At 37.6% G+C, this 21,248-nt stretch overlaps 1 protein-coding gene across 2 annotated transcripts in view; it reads left to right on the forward strand.

Annotated features, from left to right (window-relative positions):
* Positions 1-21,248, forward strand: part of TLL1 (tolloid like 1) — a 314,692-nt gene that overhangs the window by 123,146 nt on the left and 170,298 nt on the right. The window lies entirely within an intron of this gene.

Genomic DNA, 21,248 nt, shown 5'->3' on the forward strand with positions numbered 1-21,248 from the left:
AACTGACTCATTGGAAAAGACCCTGATACTGGGAAAGATTGAGCGCAGGAAGAGAAGAGGGTGGCAGAGAATGAGATGGTTAGATAACATCACCAATTCAGTGGACACAAATTAGAGAGAATTCCAGGAGATAGTGAAGGACTGAGGAGCCTGGTGAGGAGTCCATGGAGTTACAAACAGTTTCTGGAGAGTTTGTACCATAAATGTGTGTTAAATGATGTCAAAAGCTTTTTCTGCATCGATTGCAGTGATTATATGATTCTATTCTTCAATTGGTTAATGTGGTGTATCACATGAATTAATTCATCTATATTGAAGAATATAGTATATTTTGCCTATATTAAAATCCCATTTTGATACAGTGTTGCATTTGGTTTGTTACTATTTTATTCAGGATTTTTGTATCTACATTTATGAGTGATATTGGCCTTTAATTTTCTTTTTTTGTAATTTCTTAGTCTGGTTTTGATATCAAGATGATGATCGTATCATAGAATGAGTCTGGGGAATGTTCCTTCCTGTGAAATTTTTGGAAGAGTTTCAGAAGTACAGATTTTAACTGTCCTGTAAATGTTTGATAGAAATTGCTATGAAGCCATTTGGTCCTGGTCTTTTTTTGTTGAAAGTTTTAAAATCACATTTCAATTTCAGTACTTGTGATTGGTCTGTTTGTATTTTCTATTTCTTCCTGGTTCAGTCTTGGAAGATTTTATCTAAGAATTTGTCCATATCATCCAAGTTGTCCATTTTATTGGCAATAGTTGCTTATAGTAGACTTTTATGATCCTTAGTTTTTCTTTGGTGTCCATTGTAACTTCCACTTTTTTTATTTCTAATTTTATTGATTTGAGTCCTCTCCTTTTTTTCTTAATGAGTATGGCTAAATATTTACTGTCAATTTTCTTTGTCTTCTCAAAGAATCAGCTTTTAATTTCATGATCTTTGCTACTGTTTTCTTCCTCTCTATTTATTTCTGCTCTGGTCTTTTAAATTTCTTTCCTTTTACTAACTTTGAGTTTTTTTTTAATTCTTCTCTAGTTGCTTTAGGTGTAAGATTAGTTTTTTTATTTGAGATTTTTCTTATTTCCTGTAAATTTATATTGCTATATAAGTTTAGATTATATAGCAATAAGATTATATTGCTATAAACTTTTCTCTTAAAACTGTTTTTGCTGCATTCTGTAAGTTTTGAACAGTTGTGGTTTCTTTGTAATTTGTCTCTAGGTGTTTTTTATTTCCTCTTTCATTTCTTCTGTGATCCATTAGTTATTTAGTAATATATTTAGCCTCCATGTATGTGGGTATTTTACAGTTTCTTTCCCATGATTGATTTCTAATTTCATAGTGTTGTGGTTGGAAAAGATGCTTCATACAATTTCAAAATTCTTAAATTTCCTGAGGTCCAAAATGAGATCAATTCTAGAGACTGTTCCATGTGCACTTGGGAAGAAAGTGTATTCTGCTGCTTTGGAATTGATTATCCTATAAATATAAATTAAGTCTATCTGGTCTAATGTGTCATTTAAGCCTTGTGTTTCCTTCGTACTTTTCTGTCTGGATAATCTGTCCATCGGTGTCAGTGGGGTGTTAATGTCCTCCACTATGATTATGTTAGTATCGATTCCCCATTTTATGACTGTTAGCATTTGCCTTATATATTGAGGTCCTCTTGTGTTAAGTACATATATATTTACAATTGTTATACCTTTCTTAGATTGATTCCTTGATCATTCTGTAGTATCTCTCTTGTCACCTGTTACAGTCTTTATTTTATTTTTTTTTCAAGTTAAACACTTTTTTTTTTTCATTTTCATTTTTTGGCCACATGTTATGTGGGATCTAGTTCCCTGACCAGAGATCAGATCCATGCCCCCTGCATTGAAAATGCAGAGTCTTAGCCACTGGACCATCAGGGAAGTCCTTACAGTCTCTATTTTAAAGTCTTTATTGTCTGACATGAATATTGCTACTTCAGCTTTCTTTGGATTTCTATTTGCACGGAATATCTTTTTCTATCCCCTCACTTTCAATGTGTATGTGTCCCTAGATCTGAAGTGTGTCTTGTATACAGCATGATTATGGGTCTTGTTTTTATGTCCATTCACCCAGCCTCTGTCTTTTGTTTGGAGCATTTATTCCATTTACACTGAAGGTAGTTATCAGTATGTATGTTCCTACTGCCATTATTTTTATTGTTTTGGGTTTGTTTTTAAAGGCTTTTTTTCTTCCCTTCCTCATGTGTTCCTTGGGAACACACACATACACGCTGTGTTTGCATTGCTTTTCCTTTTGTGGGTGTATTTATCTATTGTAGGTTTGGTGTTAGTACATATGAGTTAATGACTCAGTCATGTCTGACTCTTTGCAACTCCATGGACTGTAACCTGCCAGACTCCTCTGTCCATGGGATTCTCCATGCTAGACTACTAGAATGGGCTGCCATGCCCTTCCCCAAGGGATCTTTCAACCCAGGGATCAAACCCAAGTCTCTTATGTTTCCTGCTTTCACAGGTGGGTTCTTTAACACCAGTGCCATCTGGAAGCCCATGTATATGCATTTATGTATGTGGATGTATATGTATACGAGGCTGTTTTAAATTGCTGGTCTCTTAATTTCAAATGCAACTTCTGTTTCCCACCTTTGTATTCTCCTCACTGTTGCTGGTGTTGATATAATTTGTGTATGGATGATTTCCTGCATTTACTGTATGTTTGCCTTTATCAATGGGCTTTTCCATTTATGATTTTCTTGTTTCTAGTTGTAGGATGTGATCTCTTTTTTTCTCCCTACCTTGAAAATTTCCTTTAGTATTTGCTGTAAAGCTGGTTTGATAATAGTGAATTCTGTTAGCTTTTGCTTGTATACAAAACTTTTGTTGTCTCCATCAAATCTGAATGAAAGCCTTGCTGGTTGGAGTATTCTTGACTGTAGGTTCTTTTCTTCCATCACTTTAAGTATGTCATGTCAGAGTTTCTGCTGAAAAATCAGCTCATAACCTCATGGGGGAGAAAGCAATGGCACCCCACTCCAGTACTCCTGCCTGGAAAATCCCATGGGCGGAAGAGCCTGGTAGGCTGCAGTTCATGGGGTCGCGAAGAGTCGGACACGACTGAGCGACTTCACTTTCACTTTTCACTTTCATGCACTGGAGAAGGAAATGGCAACCCACTCCAGTGTTCTTGCCGGGAGAATCCCAGGGACAGGGGAGCCTGGTGGGCTACTGTCTATGGGGTCGCACAGAGTCGAACATGACTGAAGTGACTTAGCAGCAGCAGCAACCTCATGGGGATTCCCTTGTATGTTACTTGTTGCTTTTTCCATGTTACTTTTCATATTGCTTCATTGTATTTAATTTTTATTCTTGATGAAGGTGAAAGAGCAGAGTGAAAAAATTGGCCTAAAACTCAACATTCAAAAAACTAAGACCATGGCATCTGGTCCCATCCCTTCATGGCACATAGATGGAGAAACAATGGAAATAGTGAAAAATTTTACTTTCTTTGACTCCAAAATCACTGCAGATGGTGACTGCAGCCATGAAATTAATAGATGCTTGTTCCTTGGAAGAAAAACTATGACAAACCTAGCATATTAAAAAGCAGAGACATCACTTTCCCAACAAAGGTGCGTCTAGTCAAAGTTACGGTTTTTCCAGTAGTCATGAATGGATGTGATATACATAAAGAAGGCTGAGCACTGAAGAATTGATGCTTTAAAACTGTGGTGTTGGAGAAGACTCTTTAGAGTCCCTTGGGCTGCAAGGAGATCCAACCAGTCCATCCTAAAGGAAATCAATCCCAAATATTCATTGGAAGAACTGATGCTGAAACTGAAGCTCCTATACTTTGGCCACCTGATGAAAAGAGCCGACTCACTGGAAATGACCCTGTTACTGGGAAAGACTGAAGGCAAGAGAAGAGGGAGATGACAGAGGACTAGATGGCTGGATGACACATGCCCACTGACTCAATGGACATGAGTTTGAGCAAGCTCCAGGAGGTTGTGAAGGACAGGGACGTCTGGTGTGCTATAGTCCCTGGGGTCACAAAGAGTCAGACATGACTAAGTGACTGAACAACAAGAATATTTTTTCTGCAGGTTGCAGGATTTTTGTTCCTCTTTCTTCTGTTGTTTGCCTCCAGTGAGTGAGGTGGGTCCAGTGACTTTTGCCATTATCCCCTTGATAGTGGGTTTAGCTGCTGTTGTGGTGACCAGAAACTGCCTTGAATATTGACCAGAGTCTCCCGCTTTGCTCTGTGCTTGTCACTTCCCCATGAGCATTAGGATCCGCTTCCTACTTGTTTGAGTATTGTTTTTGTTGTTCAGTCACTAAGTCCTGCCCAACTCTTTGGGACCCTAAGAACTGCAGCAGGCCAGGCTGCTCTGTCCTTCACTATTTCCTGGAGTTTGCTCAGATTCATGTTCATCGAGTCAGTGATGCCATCCAACCATCTCATCCTCTGTCATCCCCTTCTCCTCTTGCCCTCAGTCTTTCCCAGCATCAGAGTCTTTTCCAATGAGTCACCTCTTCATGGATCTTCACACCAGGTGCCCAAAGTATTAGAGCTTCAGCTTCAGCTTAGGTTCTTTCAATGAATATTCAGAGTTGATTTCCTTAAGATTGACTGGTTTGATCTCCTTGTAGTCCAAGGGACTCTCCAAAGCTTTCTCCAGCACCAGTTCCAAAGCATCAGTTCATCAAAGCTCAGTCTTCTTTATGGTCCAACTCACATCCATACATGACTACTGGAAAAACCATAGCTTTGACTATACAGACCTTTGTCAGCAAAATGGTGTTGCTGCTTTTTAATATGCTGTCTAGGTTTGTCGTTGCTTTTCTTCCAAGGAAAAGTGTCTTTTAATTTCATGGCTGCAGTCACCATCTGTGAGTATCGGTCCCTCCATTTTTTTCTTAGCTGTATTTCTGATGTGTAGTGTGAGCTAGGCAGGATTGGAACACTCCCACTGGGAAAGAAGTCACTGAATATTCCTCAACTGGAGTTGTTCACCTGTGAACATGCTCTGTTGTGTCCCCTTTCAGCCTATGGTGTGGGCTCACAAAGTACACTGTTGTTGGCACTGGTCTCGGTCCCAGTGTAACTAACTGTGGTTGTGCTGTCTGTTGGCCCGGTGACTCTCAGGTGTTGTTTTCACCAGGCCACTAGCTCATACGCATTGACTTCAGGCCTCAGGACTGCAGTATTCGTGCACCTGGACCTGCTGTGGGAGCTATAGCCAGCTCAGAGTTTGGCCTGGCTCAACCTCTGTGCATATGTACCCACAGGTCCCACAGCTGCTAAAGCAGACCCACCCCAGCTGCAGGAGCATTTGCTGTCCTTTTGGTGTTTTGCAGGTGATGAATTTAGGAAGCCATCTGCAGAGTCGTAACTCGCAGTTCACACACCTTCTAGGAGAGATTTCAGCTCTTCTTCCCTAGTTACATAGCCCCTAGGCTTAGCTGTGGTTTCAGCCCCACCTCTGCATGTGTTCCTCCCAATGGAGTCTGCTCTAGAGTTGCCGAGCACCCTGTCCCATCAGGCAGGAGGGAGACAAGGCAAAGAACAGGGCAAGCAGGCCACCCAGGTGAGAGGGTTCTGGAGTAGCAATCTGAACATTTGAACTTCTAGGGGAGCACTGAGGCAAACAAGGTACCCAAGTAGGGAGGGGAAGGAGGCAACGGCAAGGGCTCATGGCCTGGCTCCAATGGGAGCCCTCCTTAGTGCCTGCAGAGACAAGCGCCAGAGCACCAAGAGAGGCTGTGACGGCAGCCCCGCCCTTCGCATGTCACTTGGCATCTGGGCTTTGCCTCTGCCGTGGTCCATGCTTCCCCCAAGCACCCCCTGCTGCAGAGCTCCTCAGTCCTGTCACCTCATGCTGTCTTTTCACTGCCACCACCAGTCTGCTTCCTGGGCTGGCTCTCCAAATTGCAGATCCCAGCACCCAGACCCTGTGTGCACCCGCAGACGCCCATCTCAGGCTGGGGTGCGCTGGGCGGTAGCAGGAACCATCTGTGCAGACCTCACTCTGTCTGGCAGCCCCAGGCCAGGTGCCCTGCTCTTTTCCAAGCCCCTGAAACACCCCTTCTGTCTCAGCTGATCCCCTTACTGGTGAAGGGACTTCTCCAGATGTAAAAATCCTCTCTCACTTTCAGCTTCCTTCCAGAAGTAAAGACCTCATCCTGCCTCCTCTCCTCTTCCTTTTCCCTTCTGCCTTTCATCCTGCCTGGTTATATGGGAATCATTCATTTCCTTTTATGTGTTTGAAGTCCTCTGCTAGTATTCAGCAAGTGCTCTGTGAGAATTTTTCCATTTTTGAGGTGTTCTTGATGTATCTGTGGGGAGAAATGAACTCTATATTCTCCTGCCCTGCTACTATCTTGGAAAGTCTTGATTTTTTTTTTTTTTACAATCAAAAACTATTGATTTTTTCTCTATTTTATTTCGTCTCTACTTTATTTATCTCTTGTGATCTTTTATTTCCTTCTTTTTGCTCACTGTAAGTTTTGTTTGTTCTTTTTCTAATGATTTTTAAGTGGTGGATTAGATTATATATTTGAGATTTTTCTTGTTTTTTGAAGAAGGCCTGTATTGCTATGAACTTCTCTGAAATAACTGCCTTTGTTCATCGCATAGATTTTGTATGGTTGTGTGTTCTTTGTCTCAAGGTATTTTTAAATTTCCTCTTTGATTTTGTCATTGACCCATTATTGTTAGAATAACATGTTATTTAGTCTCCATGTAATCATGTATATGCTTATTTTATGTTGATGAAATAAATTATGAACATTTAAAAAAAGAAAAACCTCATTGAAATAAATATATGGCGAATATAGTATATTATCTACTTTTAAATCTAAAAGGAAGATTAAAGACAAAGTTAGTGAAATCACTTATATCCACAATAAGCAGTTTAAGGATACACTTAAACAAAATCATGTAAAATATGATGTCAAAGAAATATGTGGGGATAGTGAAAATACAGATTTATTTATAAACTTCCTTTGCATTTTTCAGACAGTCATTTGTTTTATAAGATTGTAATGACTTTATTAAAGTTAATAAATGTTTTTCAACTGAATTCTTTTTCCCAAAATTAAATATATAATTTTTGCTCATGATACACAATTGTAGTTTATTTAAATTCTAAGTTATTCTCTTAATAAAAAGAGAAATTGAAGGATTTAATGGCCAGTTTCCCAATTTATATTAGCTAAAACTTACACCAGTTCCAAATATTTAAATCGAAACAATTTAGCTGTATATTTATTCTCATAGTTATTTAACATTTAAATTTAAATAATTATTTCTTTTGGCCTTGATAAAGATTTTATTTATCTAGTATGCATGTATTTTGTTTTACATTTCATCATCTATTTCCTTCTAAATTTTTATCTAAAACAAGACTTGAAGCATTACGGACAGATTATTCAGTAATAACAAAGTTAAAATTAGATATTAAGCAGAGTCTGGGGTGGTTTTTTCCTTCCAACATGCAAGCTATAATTGACTGCTTTTTCTCCCCAGTAGTTTCATACTACTTCTTGCGTACATCACTTGCATTTGTGAATAAAGCACACCATCTCCTATGCCAATTCAGGCCATCCTTGTTTCTCTATATCAGAAAAGAAAAACCCCGCCCATCTCTTTGTTTGCTATATGAGACCCTGATGTAGTTCACATGGGGGTGAACCACATCAGCATCACCTCAAATTGAAATTTTTAGACAGACAATGCTTCTCATTTAGAATCTTTTATTTCTAAAATATTACCTAAAGTTAATGCCAATAACTCCCAAATCAGGTAAAGGGATATAGTATAAAATGATGGACAATAAGAGATGGTAAGTTTTTTTAAAAAATGTAAATTTTATTGGCAGGCTAGTAATATGAATGTATATCCTAGAATATGCTAAGGCTCAACTAGAATAGTATTGAAAAGGGCGCTTTATTAACATTATGTACCATACATTTAATATCAATATAAATTAATGATGCATTATGGAAACTTTATAATGTTTGAAATAGTATTGACTAGAGAAATAGAGGAAAACAACAGAATGGTAAAGACTAGAGATCTCTTCAAGAAAATTAGAGATAGCAAAGGAACATTTCATGCAAAGATGGGCTCGATATAGGAAAGAAGTGGTATGGACCTAACAGAAGCAGAAGATATTAAGAAGAGGTGGCAAGAATACACAGAAGAACTGTACAAAAAAGATCTTCACGACCCGGATAATCACGATGGTATGGTACGGTATTGGTATCACCTATAGCCAGACATCCTGGAATGTGAAGTCAAGTGGGCCTTAGAAAGCATCACTACGAACAAAGCTAGTGGAGGTGATGGCATTCCAGTTGAGCTATTTCAAATCCTGAAAGATGACACTGTCAAAGTGCTGCACTCAATATGCCAGCAAATTTGGAAAACTCAGCAGTAGCCACAGGACTGGAAAAAGTCAGTTTTCATTCCAATCCCAAAGAAAGGCAAAGCCAAAGAATGCTCACACTACTGCACAATTGCACTCATCTCACACGCTAGTAAAGTAATGCTCAAAATTCTCCAAGCCAGGCTTCTGCAATACATGAACTGTGAACTCCCTGATGTTCAAGCTGGTTTTAGAAAAGGCAGAGGAACCAGAGATCAAATAGCCAACATCTGCTGGATCATGGAAAAAGCAAGAGAGTTCCAGAAAAACAACTATTTCTGCTTTATTGACTATGCCAAAGCCTTTGACTGTGTGGATCACAATAAACTGTGGAAATTCTGAAAGAGATGGGAATACCAGACCACCTGACTTGCCTCTTGAGAAACCATATGCAGGTCAGGTAGTAACAGTTAGAACTGGACATGGAACAACAGACTGGTTTCAAATAGGAAAAGGAGTAGGTCAAGGCTATATATTGTCACCCTGCTTACTTAACTTATATGCAGAGTACATCATGAGAAACGCTGGGCTGGAAGAAGCACAAGCTGGAATCAAGATTGCTGGGAGAAATATGAATAACCTCAGATATGCAGATGGCATCACCCTTATGGCAGAAAGTGAAGAGGAACTAAAAAGCCTCTTGATGAAAGTGAAAGAGGAGAGTGAAAAAGTTGGCTTAAAGCTCAACATTCAGAAAACTAAGATCATGGCATCCGGTCCCATCACTTCATGGGAAACAGTGGAAACAGTGTCAGACATTATTTTGTTGGGCTCCAAAATTACTGCAGATGATGACTGCAGCCATGAAATTAAAAGATGCTTACTCCTTGGAAGAAAAGTTATGATCAACCTAGATAGCATGTTGAAAAGCAGAGACATTACTTTGCCAACAAAGGTCCGTGTCTTCAAGGCTATGGTTTTTCCTGTGGTCATGTACGGTTGTGAGAGTTGGACTGTGAAGAAAGCTGAGTGCCGAAGAACTGATGCTTTTGAACTATGGTGTTGGAGAAGACTTTTGAGAGTCCCTTGGACTGCAAGGAGATCGAACCAGTCCATTCTAAAGGAGATCATCCCTGGGTGGTCTTTGGAAGAAATGATTCTAAAGCTGAAACTCCAATACTTTGGCCACCTCATGCGAAGAGTTTACTTATTGGAAAAGACTCTGATGCTGGGAGGGATTGGGGGCAGGAGGAAAACGGGACGACAGACGACGAGATGGCTGATGGCATCACCGACTCAATGATGTGAGTCTGAGTGAACTCCGGGAGATGGTGATGAACAGGGAGGCCTGGAGTGCTGAGATTCATGGGGTTACAAAGAGTCGGACACGACTGATCCACTGAACTGAACTGAACTGAACTGAGGGATATTTCACAGAGAGTTCAAGCTTTTGCTTGTTTCAGTGTGAATAAAGTTCTCTTTAATTATCCTTTCAATTGTTGAAGGTCTCTGAGATTATGAAGAGAAGAAAATGAAATCAGTATAAAGTCAAATATTTAGGATGTCAATGAGCTTTAAAAAAAAAAAAAAAACTGGAGAAGGAAATGGTAACCCACTCCAGTATTCTTGCCTGGAGAATCCCATGGACAGAGGATCCTGGCAGGCTACAGTCCACGGGGTCGCAAACAGTCGGACACGACTGAGCGACTTCAACTCACCTCACCTCACCTCACCTCAATGAGCTTTTAAATTTTGTGAAGGTTTTTCACTGAGCCCATGTTGACTTGAGAGCTGTGCGATGGCATAAATTAAGCAAAGAAAAAAGACTCCAACCTTTAACTTGTGCTCTGGAGGATATCTTTTGCAAAGATGAATAATAGCTGGAAAAGTTGTAATGCAACATGTTTCTCTTTTAACCTATTATAATGGTGAACATGAAAAGTGAAAGTGAAAAGTGAAAGTGAAAGTTGCATCTGACTCTGAGAATTCTCCAGGCCAGAATACTGGAGCGGGTAGTCTTTCCCTTCTCCAGGGAATCTTTGCAACCCAGGGATTAAGCCGAGGTCTCCCGCATTGCAGGCAGGTTCTTTACCAGCTGAGGCACAAGGGAAGTCTACCACTAACAAAATTGGGAAAAATGAGAAAAAAAAATTATATTTTTTGTTAAAAAGTGACCAGCCAGTGAATAAAACATAGTTAGAACATAGAAAATAGCATTTTCATGAATGCTCTTTCTAGCAGGAAGACATCAAAATTTATTCAAAGAACTAAGGTCAACATTTGGAAAATGAACAAAATTAACTTAAAATTTTAAATGAATTTAAAAAGAAGCATCAGAGTGACTCCTAGACTACCACAAATGTAGACAATTATAAGCCTAAGGTAAGAAAACACAGATTTTAACTCTATTGTTATAAGATGGAGGACGTGGGAAATAGAAATCAGCCAAATCTTGGTAATGGTTGATTATAAATATAATCATTATTTGTACAGTAAGATAATGACAGTTTGTTTAAAAAATATGAGCTATAATAATCCATTTTAAGGCTCATGACAGAAAACATTAGGCCATACAATAGTTTCAACATTATTTTTTACATTTCTTGATCAAAGTACTCTTCTGTCAGTGTTTTTCCTTTTGAGTCAAAAACTTCAGAATGAGTATTTGTGGTGTGGGTGACATTTAAAAAATTTCCTGAGAAACGCTATCCCTGGGCACTGTGGGCTATAAACACAGATTGACATAGTATTTTGGTGGATCTTTTGCTGTGGGAAAACTTTTGCTTTCTGACTTAAAAAAGAAGATATATTTATTTTCAAATTTAGCATTAATCACATCCATATTGTAACATTGCATTTAAACAATTTTAAAAATAGTTTTAAAAAGAAAAATATTTTTAAAAGGTTAATTGCTATTTCTCTTCTGTGTTCAGATTATATTGATTAATCTAGATTCATTCTGAAAATCATTAATATCTTAAAAAGTGACATTATTACCAAATGTCTCCATATTCTGGAGGAATATTCTTTGCATGGGGTGTGTGTGTGTGTACTTATTTGTTTTACATTTCAGATTTTGTGCTTAGATTTTATTTGATTTTGTGCTTAGATTGTAGTTTGTTTCCTGATTCAAGAAAAAATCAAACTTTGTGTTTAACTGCAGCAGCAGTTTTGTGTTCTTTAAAGTAACATCTAAATTAGGAGTATGTTTGGACAATTTTTTTTTTTTTTTAATAATGACCCAAACAGTTAGCTTTTCGTATTGTACTACACCCTCTCCCTCCAAACATCTGTTTTTGGTCCATTGAGGCACCTTGTTTTAAGGTGGCAAATTAGAGTTATGTTATACAAAAGGACCTTTAAATCCAGTTTATTAGAGAAGGACGAGTAAGCCATTTTATATGACTCAGCATTTGTACTTCATTACATCACCCTTTTTGTAGATTGGATGACTTTTTTCAGCTTATGTGATAGTATATGATATAATTTAAAATGCAGATCTTGGGATATAACCCTTATATCTTAAATAAAGTTATGTATATGATTTTTTAAAATAAATAGTCACTAAAGTAATTGGACTATAAATACTTTCTTATTATTAGAAATTTAAGAAAGAAATGTACTATGTGAAAAAATTTTTTTCTTATTTTTTGAAGATCATTTCTAAGTCTACATAAAAATATATCTTTATATTTATATTGTATCAAGAGCTTTAAAAATATTAGATAATTGCTTCCCAAACTGGAACTTAAATTAAATTTCATGTTTGTCATTTTGGGGAACATTTTTATTCTGTGTATATGAAATGCCACCAAAAAGTTGTTTACTTTTTTGAGTAATGTAATATTGTCTCCAAAATGTATATATTGGAACTTTTGCCAAGTCTTACTTTTCCTTGGGAATATGCTTAATGGTTGTCAATCATGTAAAAATAGTTGACTTTTAAGCCTTCACTGTTGCCCTTGTCTGAGGAAATTTTCACTAGGCCTTTATTTTAGCCTAGAGCAGCCAGAGCAGTTTTGTCAAGCAGTTGTGTTTTGCCAGTTTTCACATGATATCATTCTTCCTCCCTAAATCCAGTATCAATAACAACATAAAGTTTAAACTGATAAAGCATAATAAGCAATCCTCTTGGCTATTGTTGAATCTTTAAACAATCTCTCCAAATCCTATATGTCTCAAGATAACTGATCTGTTAGTTCAGTCATGTATTTCCTGAACTTGCAAGTGTGGTGTTTAGAAAAAAAAAAAAAGGATACATTTCCCATAACTACATTTAATAATATATATTACTGGAATAAAAAAGAAAGACAGATGCCTTTTTTTCTTTAAAGTATAAAATAGTAATTCACTCTGGATTGAAATGATTTGAAATATTCTTTGGAATGATTGAAATCTAGTATTTTGAGTCATAAGGCAAATTTGTGAGTTATACCACATTCCTTGCCTCATTTTTGTTATATATAACTATACCCCAATTCACTTACTTATTCACATCTTTTGTGCCTCAAAACATATACTGAGGACCTACTTTATGTCAGGCTGGCAATGAGTATTTAAAGATAAGCAACAATGCTTCCTGTGGTATTTTCAAAATTAAATTGAAGAATCTGACAATTGAAAACATGTTATGAAATCTTGTGTGTTGGCAAGACAAGCAGGACATGGAAGCAGATGAAACACCTAATGGGGTTAAGTGAGGAGAGGGGATTTCTAGGAGAACTTTCTGTAAGTAATGTCTGAGGATACTCTATCATCTTGTCTACTACAGTGCATTCCCAAGTAGTAATCAGCTATCAAGAAAATATATTAATTTTCTTAAGGCTGTTCAGTGCACTTGGGAGTATCTCTCCCAAGTGCATGGAAAGGCTTTGCTTTTGTCTAAAGTACTGGCTCTTAACCAACAGCAACAAGTGGTGCTTTACCTTGTGTGATACCTTTTGACAATCTGCTGTGGACCTCTTCTCTGAAAAACATGTGGTGACTGTGTTTATAAACTTTTTTTTTTTTGCATACAGCTTTTAGGAAATCATAGACTTAAAGTCTCCTTAAAGCTGGTCCCTGGACCTCAGCTTCAGAATTGAAGGACTGTAGCTTGCTACAGAATCAGAAAGTTGGTGAAAGAGACATCACTTAAAACTAGAGTATAGGGAATTACAACATTGGCTTGCTTATTCTCACTTTATATTCTTTATAAAATGTATTTACTCTGTGAACTGCAGTAAAAGCTCTTTTTTTTTTTTTTTCCTTTTTTGGTCTCTGATTAAAAAATGTTTGTAGTACAATGAATACAAATAGCCTTCAGGGGAAAAACAAAATCTGAGGTTTTCCATGTAATGTCAAAATTGTACTTTTTGACATTTTATTTTGGCCTATTGGTTAGCTACAACCCAATTTTTTGATCATAAGAATCTGAGCAGAATTCCAGATAATAAATATTCTAATTGTACTATTTCCCTAATATCATAATCTAGAATAAGTTTTTTGTATTAATTTCTGTCTCTGATCTCACTGAACACAAATCACTGTATTAAATGGGCTAATGATTGATAATTTATAATTCAAAAATATTTCTCTTCAGTTTATGTTTTTTGATGTAAAATAAATAGAAAATATCATAGAAAAACAAAAGGCTCAAAAGTATACTCAAGAATTACAAATATCTTGGAGTCTATATAAAAATATATGTTTGATTACAATGCAAATTGTAATGTTATTGTCATTAATATAAATTTTCATCATTTATTTCACTATGCCAATGCATAAGTAAATGTTTAACATGAAATAAGACACTTAGGGGCTTCCCATGTGTTGCTAGTGGTAACTGAATCCACCTGTGAGAGCAGGAAACATAAAAGAGTGTGGGTTTGATCCTTGAGTCTGGAAGATTCTCCTGGAAGAGGGCACTTAGTATTCTAGTATTCTTGCCTTCAGAATCCCATGGACAGAGGAGCCTGGCAGGTTACAGTCCATAAGGTTGCAAAGAGTCAGATAGGACTGAACTGACTTAGCACTCACGCTTGCACAAGACATAGACTGAAGCGGAAGGTGAGTTAAAGAAACATTCAAATGTGTGCCAAAACGGAAGTAATTGTGCATTTTAAACTATGTGATAGGTTGGAAATTCTAAGATGTCCATTTTTTGTTGCTGTTGATAACATCAAGATTTAAAGATATATACGGTTATAAGGTCTATAGTATATCAAGTCTACACGGAAATGAATAGGCTTAGTCACTCACTATTGATTGTTCGCAAAGAAATATTTGTCTTCTTCTGAATCACTTCACTGCATATTAAGAACTGCAAAGCTACTGAAAATATTAGCTCAGGAAAAAAAGCAATCAATAAAAGATGGGCTTATGTATTCCAGAGCAGTTTCGTCTCTTTGTGAATTTGGTCTGGTCTTACGTCACTTCCTCCCGCGTGGCGGGGGTTTAGTCGCTCAATCCTGTCTGACTCTTTGCGACCCTGTGGACTGTAACCCATCAGGCTCCTTTGTCTGTTGCATTTTCCTGGGAAGAATACTGGAGTGGGTAGCCGTTTCGTTCTCTAGGGGACCTTCCCAACCCAGGAATCAAACCTGGATCTCCTGCATTGTGGGCAGATTCTTTACCGACTGAGCCACCAGGGAAGTTTTTTCTTCTCTAAGGTGTTGTATCAACTTGGACTGCTGATCGTTGTTTGATATAATCCATCAAGACATGAATCCTGTTGCATGTGAAAAGTCATTACAAGGAAATAAAAATCTAAAACATTTGAGTTTTACTTTATTATTACTCAAATTATATAAATGTGGTACAGACAAAATGCATTTTACTTGGTTGAATGTTTATGCTCTAAAGTCAACCAGTTGATTCAGAGGAATAAAATTTATACTTGTAGAAAAAATAAAAGTAATAAAAAGAAGGTGATAATTATTTGTGATAATGGGAGCTTGTTAAAAATATAGATATAAGAAGAAATGGAGTAGCCCTCATAGTCAACAAAAGAGTCTGAAATGCAGTACTTGGATGCAATCTCAAAAATGACAGAATGATCTGTGTTCATTTCCAAAGCAAACCATTCAATAGCACAGTAATCCAAGCCTATGCCCCAATCTATGCTGAAGAAGCTGAAGTTGAATGGTTGTATAAAGACTTCTAAGACCTTCTAGAACTAACACCCCAAAAAGATGTCATTTCCATTATAGGGGACTGGAATGCAAAACTAGGAAATTAAGAGATACCTGGAGTAACAAGCAAATATGGCCTTGAAGTACAAAATGCAGCAGGGCAAAGGCCAACAGAGTTTTGCTGAAAGAATGCACTGGTCATAGCAAACACCCTCTTCCAACAACACAAGAGAAGACTCTACACGTGGACATCACCAGATCATCAATACCGAAATCAGATTGATTATATTCTTTGCAGCCAAAACGGAGAAGCTCTATACAGTCAGCAAAAACAAGACCAGGAGCAGACTGTGGTTCAGATCATGAACTTCTTATTGCCAAATTCAGACTTAAATTGAAGAAAGTAGGGAAAACCACTAGACCATTCAGGTATAACTTAAATCAAATCCCTTATGATTACACAGTGGAACTGGCAAATAGATTCAAGGGATTAGATATGATAAACAGATTGCCTGAATAACTATGAACAGAGGTTCGTGACATTTTATAGGAGGCAGTGATCAAGATCATCCCCAAGAAAAACAAATACAAAAAGGCAAAACGGTTGTTTGAGGAAGCCTTACAAATACCTGAGAAAGGAAGAGAAGTGAAAGGCAAAGGAAAAAAGGAAAGACATACCCATTTGAATGCAGAGTTCCAAAGAATAGCAAGGAGAGATAAGAAAGCCTTTATCAATGATCAATGCAAAGAAATAGGGGAAAACAATAGAATGGGAAAGATTAGAGATCTCTTCAAGAAAATTAGAGACACAAAGGGAACATTTCATTCAAAAATAAGCACAATAAATGACAGTAATGGTATGGACCTAACAGAAGCAGGAGATATTAAGAAGAGGTAGCAAGTATACACATAAAAACTGTACAAAAATGGTCTTCATGACCCAGATAACCACGATGGTGTGATCACTCACCTAGAGCCAGACACCGTGAAATGTGAAGTCAAGTGGGCCTTAGGCAGCATCACTATGAATAAAACTTGTGGAGGTGATGGAATTCCAGTTGAGCTCTTTCAAATCCTGAAAGATGATGCTGTGAAAGTGCCACACTCAATATGCCAGCACATTTGGAAAACTCAGCAGTGGCCACAGGGCAGGAAAAGGTCAGTTTTCATTCCAATTTCAAAGAAAGCCAGTGCCAAAGAATGTTCAAACTACTGCACAACTGCACTCATCTCACGTGCTAGTAAAGTAATGCTCAAGATTCTCCAAGCCAGGCCTCTAAAGTATGTCAATCTGGAATTTTCAAGTGTTCAAGCTGGATTTAGAAAAGGCAGAGGAACCAGAGATCAAGTTGCCAACATCCGTTGGATCATAGAAAAAGCAAGAGAGTTCCAGAAAAACATCTACTTCTACTTTATTGATTACACCAAAGCCTTTGACTGTGTGGATCACAACAAACTGTGGAAAATTCTGAAAGAGATGGGAATCTCAGACCACCTGACCTGCCTCCTGAGAAATCTGTATGCAGGTTAAGAAGCAACAGTTAGAACTGGACATGGAATAACAGACTGGTTCCAAATTTGGAAAGGAATATGTCAAGGCCATTGTCACCCTGCTTATTTAACTTCTATGCAGAGTACATCATGCAAAATGCCAGACTGGATGAAGCACAAGCTGGAATCAAGATTGCTGGGAAAAATATCAATACCCTCAGATATACAGATGATACCTCCCTTATGACAGGAAGTGAAAAGGAACTAAAGAGCCTCTTGATGTAAATGAAAGAAGAGAGATGAAAACTTGGCTTAAAACTCAGCATTCAAAAAACTAAGATGATGCCGTCTGGTCCCATCACTTCATGGCAAATATATGGGGAAACAATGACAGACTTTATTTTCTTCTGCTGTAAAATCACTACAGATGGTGACTGCAGCCATGAAATTAAAAGACGCTTGGTTCTTAGAAGAAAAGCTATGACCAACCTAGACAGCATCTTAAAAAGCAGAGACATTACTTTGCCGACAAATGTCCATCTAGTCAAAGCTATGGTTTTCCCAGTAATCACATATGGATGTGAGAGTTGGACTGAAAAGAAAGCTGAGTGTCAAGGAATTGATGCTTTTGAACTGTGGTGTTGGAGAAGACTCTTGAGAGTCCCTTGGACTGCAAGGAGATCAAGCCAGGCAATCCTAAAGGAAATCAGTCCTGAATGTTCTTTGGAAGGAATGATGCTGAAGCTGAATCTCCAATAGTGTGGCCACCTGATGCAAAAAACTGACTCACTGGGAAAGACCCTGATGCTGGGAATGATTGAAGACAGGAGAAGGGGACAACAGAGGATGAGAAGGTTGGATCGCATCACTGACTTATGTACATGAGTTTGAGCAAGCTCCAGGAGTTTTGATGGCCAGGGAAGCCTGGCATGCTCCAGTCCTTGAGGTCATAGAGAGTCGGACACAACTGAGCAACTGAACTGAACTGAACTGAAGATCACTCCACAGAGGTAGTAAATCAGACCCTGCATTTTAACCAGATTTTCTGTGATTCCTGGGCAAAACAAAATGTTAGAGAAGCACTTTTTTTGTGTCTCTAGTTGTCTGCTAGCACTTGGAAAGAAATAGGCAGACTGAGAGTGCCATTCAGTGTCCCCAACTATGTGCCTAGTAAATACACATGGTGGAAGATTTAAATAACTAGCAGGCTTTTATTTACTTAGAAGAGTGAAAAATCTTGAAACAAAAAGTGCAAATTTTTTTTTTTAAAAGAACAAGTCTTTATATAACTCCAAAATATTTTATTTAGGTAAGCCATCTCTTTGTTAGGATGTCTGGCTTTAGGGATGATGATGAAGACTCAGACATTCATGCTTCATGTGTATGAATCTGAATTTTATTTCAGGCATCAAGACCAGTTTCTTAGCACTATTAAGTCTTCTACAGACTTCTTTGTCTCTTTGATGTTAAAAGACAGTAAGCATCCCTTTGGGCTTCCCATTTGGCACTAGTAGTAAAGAACCCACTTTCCAATGCACGGGAAGTAAGAGATGGTGGTTTGATCCCTGGGTGGGGGAAGAGGCCCTGGATGAGGGCGTGACAACCGATGCCAGTATTCTTGCCTGGAGAATCCCATGGACAGAGGAACCTGGCAGGCTATAGTCCATAGGGTCATAAAGAGTCGGACACGACTGAAGCGAGTTAGCACGCACACAGGCAAGCATCGCTTTACTTTTGCAAACTGCCATTTCGTTGATAGTAGGGCCATGATGAAAGAAGAGGATGAAAGAAGACAGAGTTTGATGAGAGAATTATTTTTTAAATTAATTAATTAATTTTAATTGAAGAACAATTACTTTACAATATTGTGATGGTTTCTGCCATACATTAACATGAATCACATATATATCGGTAGCTGATTCATGTTGATGAGAGAATTCTAATTCTAATAAAGGTTTTTTTCATATATGGAACTGATTACCCACCTTGAACTAACTTCTATTTTCTTTCTTTCTAGATTTGCAAATAAACAAACCCCTTATCTCATGTCAGTTTTGTGTAAGTGAACTAAACTAAGTACAGAATATCATAAACCTTTGATCGAAGCCAGAAGCAATATATAGCTTTCAGGACTGAAGTTTAATTTTATGAATTAACTAATTTTATTAAATAGCTTTTATAGCTAAAATTCATATATATTTAGGTTTTAATTTAATAAAAGTGATTTGAAATGGATTTTATCATTTTCTGAAATATTAATTTTTAAAAATAAAATATGGTTGATTTGCGATATTGTGTTAATTTCAGGTGTAAATCATGGTGAATCAGATATATATATGTTTTCAGGTTCATTTCCTTTATAGGTTATTACAAAATATTGAATAGGACTCCTTCTATAATTTTTAATGTAATTTCCTTCTTTCCTCTTTGGTGTTGTAGAAGAAAAATCTGAATAAAACAATTTAAATATCTCAGAATTTCCAAGGCATTTGTCAGTTCTTTACTATTTCATGATTAATTTATCCTCTCATAAATTTGCTACATTTCCTAGTTATTATATTTTGATATCTGATAGTACAAAGGAATTGATTAATCTACTTTGGGGCTCAAATAAACAAGGAGGCTGCTTTTCGTTATGCAAATGTATATTTCTGATCTTAAAAAATAATAATTTGCTCACTAGTTGCAGATTCATTCACAATGGTTTATAGAGCTTTCCTTTATTAAGTAACCTAAACTTCTGGGTATAAAAGAGTATTTCTGGGATTAGAGTAATGTTTTTGAAGCTCCTGAAAATACAAACAAATGTCTTCAGTTCAGTTCAGTTGCTCAGTCGTGTCCGACTCTTTGCAACCCCATGAATCGCAGCACGCCAGGCCTCCCTGTCCATCTCCGACTCCCGGAGTTCACTCAGACTCACTTCCATTGAGTCAGTGATGCCATCCAGCCATCTCATCCTCTGTCATCCCCTTTCCTCCTGCCCCCAATCCCTCCCAGCATCCGAGTCTTTTCCAATGAGTCAACCCTTCGCATGAGGTGGCCAAAGTACTGGAGTTTCAGCTTCAGCATCATTCCTTCCAAACAAATCCCAGGGCTGATCTCCTTCAGAATGGACTGGTTGGATCTTCTTGCAGTCCAAGGGACTCTCAAGCGTCTTCTCCAACTCCACGTTTCAAAAGCATCAATTCTTTGGCGCTCAGCTTTCTTCACAGTCCAGCTCTCACAACCATACATGACCACTGGAAAAACCATAGCCTTGAAGAGATGGACCTTTGTTGGCAAAGTAATATCTCTGCTTTTGAATATGCTATCTAGGTTGGTCATAACTTTTCTTCCAAGGCGTAAGCGTCTTTTAATTTCAGGGCTGCAGTCACCATCTGCAGTGATTTTGGAGCCCCCCCCCCCCAAAAAAGTCTGACACTGTTTCCACTGTTTCCCCCTCTATGTCCCATGAAGTGATGGGACCAGATCCCATGATCTTAGTTTTCTGAATGTTGAGCTTTAAGCCAACTTTTTCACTTTCCTCTTTCACTTTCATCAAGAGGCTTTTTAGTTCCTCTTCACTTTCTGCCATAATGGTGGTGTCATCTGCATGTGTGAGGTTATTGATATTTCTCCTGGAAATCTTAAGTGAGGTGCAGTTGAGTCAAAAAAATATAATACTATCATAGCAACTCATTCATTACATTTTGATAAAGTGGTAAAGTACCTTCTCTGAAGATGGTATTGCTTAACTATCTATTAAGTATATAGATTAAGTCAACATTTATTAGGCAATGACTAGGTGAATGTTGAGTTAATCTATATATTTTATAGATACTTAAGCAATACCATCTTCAAAGAAGATACTTTACCACTTAATCAAAATGTAATGAATGAGTTGCTATGATAGCATTATATTCTTTTGACTCAACTGCACCTCACTTTATAAAATTATAAAGTAGCACGTGGTTTAATTGCTACTACCTCTTCTTCCACCTATCAGTGAAGAATTGCTTATCTCCCCCATCTACTGTAAATGTCTGCATTCTTTTTGACTTATTTGCAAATTAGCCATGGTTGCTGAAATCTCTTTCCTTAAGTTCAATTCAGTTCATTCACTCAGTTTTGTCTGACTCTTTGTGGTCCCATCAACCACAGCACTCCATGCTTCCCTGTCCATCACCAACACCCTTAAGAACCACCACCCCCCACCCCAATAAATCTTAGATCATTTCACTCGAAATAATGATTTTCTCCCTTTCCTCTAAAACATCAAAGTGAGAAAAGCAGATCTCATC

The sequence above is a fragment of the Ovis canadensis genome, chromosome 17 (assembly GCF_042477335.2).
Source record: "Ovis canadensis isolate MfBH-ARS-UI-01 breed Bighorn chromosome 17, ARS-UI_OviCan_v2, whole genome shotgun sequence".
Taxonomy (NCBI): domain Eukaryota; kingdom Metazoa; phylum Chordata; class Mammalia; order Artiodactyla; family Bovidae; genus Ovis; species Ovis canadensis.